A 3,809-nucleotide genomic window follows, 5' to 3' on the forward strand; every position below is an offset into this window, starting at 1 on the left:
GCTGTCCTTGGGACTTGGTTCTCAAGAGCCAGTATTACAGCAGGTGCTCTATGGAGGCGTCTGGCCACCAAGCAACCCAGAGCCTTCTATAAATCCTGATTGCAGCATCTCCAGTCAAGTGCCACCTCACAGTGCGGTGCTTGTGAGGTGCAGTGCTTGTGAGTGCAGTGTGTGTTTATTCCTTCAGGTGTCCAACATCTGCTGGGCATGCTGGCTCTGTGTAGTGCCTGCTGCTGGCAATCAGGGGGACCAAGCAAAAAAGATGGAAGACTCTGGGAGCCAAACCAAGCAGGGGCCACCTGTACAATTCCTTTACCTTTACCAGGGAGTCTGCCTGAGCCCCCACCAGACGCTGAACTACTGGTGCCTTGATCATGGGCTTCCCAGCCTCCGGAATTGGGAACAAGAAATTTCTGTTCTTTGTAAGTTTCCCAGTCTCCAGTGCCTTGACTTTGAGCTTCCCAGCCCCCAGAATTGGGAGCAATACATTTCTGTTCTTTGCAAGTTACCCAGTCAGGTATGTTGCTACAGCAGTACAAATGGGCTAGACACACCGGAAGTCCACCTCACCTTCTGGGGCTCTAGCTTGCCATCTGGGGAGGGAGCCCCTGATACCCAAAAGCAAAGACTCAGACCAGCATTTCTCAGGCGCTGACACATGTACTGATGCTGCCAATAAGAATATGAGAATATAAACGGAGGGCATGTGATTTGTGTGTCCCAGCAGAGGGGGCCTATGGGAGGAGGGGACAGTTCAGCTGAGACATGGAGGAGGAGGAGGAGGAGGGAGAGGGAGAGGAGGAGGAGGGTGAGGAGGAAGAGGAAGAGCAGGAGGAAGCTGCTGCCACAGAAGGTTCTTGGGGCCGATGGCTCACACAGAGGAAGGAGGGATGGCAAAGGCCGAAGGTGGGAATAAGCCCTGTGCTGCGGGGTCAGCTGAACAGGCCAGATTGGCAGGAGTGTGGTGAGAGGAGCTGGAGGCATGGCAACACGGGGTGGATTTTGGGGAGGGAAGGAGAGCATCAGAGGAAGCCAGATCCCCAGGAGTGGCGTCAGCGTGCTCTTGACCAGGATGGGGGCTTTGAGATTACTCTAAGGAGATGGGTGCCACAGGGAGGAGCAGGGTCTGGTGGTGTTGCAAAAAGATTACCCTGGCTGCTGAGGGGGTGTTGGTGGAGCAGGGAGGAAGCAGAGTGGAGGCGGGAACAGGAGACAGGGAGGACCAAGGACCACGGAGATGAGAAGGGTAGCAGTCTTGGACCAGAGTCAACAAAATCCAATAATGGGTTAGATTTGGGAGTGAGGAACAAAGGAGAGGGGAGAGAATCCTGGCTGCTTTGCTTGAGTCACCAGGTAGAAGGCAGAGCCCTTTGCACAGGGGGGGAAGCCTGGGGACAGTGGACGTGAAGGGGACGAAGCCCTCCGGTTTGAACACATCTGAGCTCTGAAATGTCCGCGGGGCATCCACGTGGGCAGATGGATGAGTACTTGTGGAGCTTGGAAGACAGGTCATGTCCAGAGACAGAGCATTCATCGGAGGTTGAGGCTAGGAGCCCACCCCCACCCCGCCTAGACCCAGCAAAGTAGGAGGAGGAGGAGGAAGGTCCAAGGGCAGAGAGGCAGGTAGAGAGGGAGGAGGTCAGCCCAAAAGTGGGGTGGGGGAGAGGAAGAAGTTGAGAAAGGAAATGGTTTGAGAAGGAAGGAGAGTCAACTGGTTGAGAGGTGGAGACAACGGGGACAGAGGACTGACAAAAGAAAGATAGTGAGGTGTCACAGCCCAGCCTTGGCCGGGGTTAGCGGGGACAAGGGCGTCCTGGACTTGGAGTCAGCAGGTGCAGAAGGAAGGAGTGGGAAGAGACAAGACGGAAAACAGAGGAAATTAGTTGAGAGCCGGCCTGTGGGCCGACTGGGCCAGTTGGAGACACCAGACCCACAGATGTTCCCAGGGCGGGGGCGGCCAGGGGGGTTCCGTGCTCTCTCTGAAGAAGGACTCCAGAAAAATCACGACTGAAAACAAGAGAGAGGACAATGTGTGGTGTAAGCCGTGACAAGTCTAACACTGAAGGTTCAATAGACAGACACTCTCACAGCACAGAGGGTAAAAGGCAGCAGTTTGCCTGAATGAGAACAAGCAGTCTTGGCCCTCAAGGGGGAGAAGCGTTGGGGCGGGGGGACCGGGGGGTGCCTGGGAGGACTGGACACACGAGGCCAACTGGGGAGGCTGCTTTGTGGCAGAAGACATGCGTTTCTTCGCTGACCTCACGTTTACTACCTGGGAGGTGGAAAAGCCTGGGGAGCAAGCCATGCCAACCTAAGTACCACACAGAGAGGGAGCCTCCCTATAAGAAAATGTATCTATTCAGAAATAGGCATTGCAGTGGGACGCGAGCGCCCTAGTGAACTATGTGCATATTCAGGCAGGGAAAAGGAAGACAAGGTTTTCAGGAAAAGTGAAGAGGATCACATAATTGTTTTGAGATAACGATCTTTGGCTACAAGGATGAATAACAAGGGTAGCATTGGTCAGGGGCTTGGACAGGAAGTTGCTGGGCAGGTGTCCTCGCAGAAGCATTATTTGTGTCAGGTTGCAACAGCCTTTGTGCGAATTTGTGGGTTTTGCAGTCTTCTGTGATGGCTTTTGTTATCAGGCATTCGTGCATGGGAACCCTGCCTCCATGGCCCTCCACAGCTCTATTTGTCAGGTTTTTGGATTTTTGTTTGCTTGAACAACAAGTGACTCCATCCTGATTCTGAAACATTTCACAACCATACGGGTGAGCCAAAGTCTAATTGTGAGGCCCACTTCAATGCGACCTGCTTCTGGGCAACGTGATAGACTGGCCATGGCTTGTATCACAAAAGGAGAAAGGCTTCGATCTTGACGCTAGGAACTTTCTCCTGGAAATGGGCTGATGATGCCTGTCATCTGTAAGATGAGGAGGAAAGGAGCAAAGGAGATCACAGAAGAGGAACCGGGAGCGGCCAGTGAGAGACCTCGTCACTGATCGGGGAAACACAAGGCACACAGCGATGAGGTGGTGTCTCTCCCTGTGGGATGGGCAAGTGAGCGAGGCTGGACAAGACCAAAGGCTGCTCGGGCTGTGGGAACCCAGGACCGCTCCCACGCTGCCAGTGGGAGGAAACATGGGTTCGGCCACGCACCGGAGGTCACAGATGAGCAATGCTTAGTCGTGGCGTTGATGGGCACAGCCCAAGTCCCAGCAGAGCCACTGCCGGCTGTGCACCCCAGAGCCTTTCTCGCTGATGGTGGTGGCTCAGACAGGCATGCGGGATGCCACGGGCAGCAGTGTCTGCAACAGCCAAACAGTGGGAAGGACCTGAACGTCCATCCATAGGGTCATAGACAAACACTCTGGGGCTGTCAGTCAGCAAGGAGCTTGTCTCCCAAACCAGGACAAGAGGTAGGGGTGGACATCTTCAGGTGTCCCCACCCAGGCCGTGGCTGGCCGCTCAGGGATCCCTCCAGGCTGGTCCCCCCAGAGACAGGAGCCTTTGGGGCTGGGGCTGGGTGCGGCACTGGGTGCACTGGAGGGGCACCTTCCGCCACCCCATTTGGTATCAAACGTGGTCATCTGGGTCACTGGGAAGGTGACCGGGAAGGTGGTGGTGGCCAGGGCCCCTTGGGGGGAAGTGGGGGACCCTTGATCCCCATGTGAGGTGAGGGACTGGCCCTGGCCCCACCTCTGCCTGTCTCCAGGGCGCTGCTGCCTGAGGTGAGGAGGCCCAGGAGTCCTCGGAGCCTATTTGTCCAGGGAGGACTCGCGCTGGGCTGCCTCCCCAGCCCCAAC

Source organism: Trachypithecus francoisi, unplaced genomic scaffold, assembly GCF_009764315.1.
Source record: "Trachypithecus francoisi isolate TF-2019V2 unplaced genomic scaffold, Tfra_2.0 Lachesis_group6, whole genome shotgun sequence".
NCBI classification, from domain to species: Eukaryota; Metazoa; Chordata; class Mammalia; order Primates; family Cercopithecidae; genus Trachypithecus; species Trachypithecus francoisi.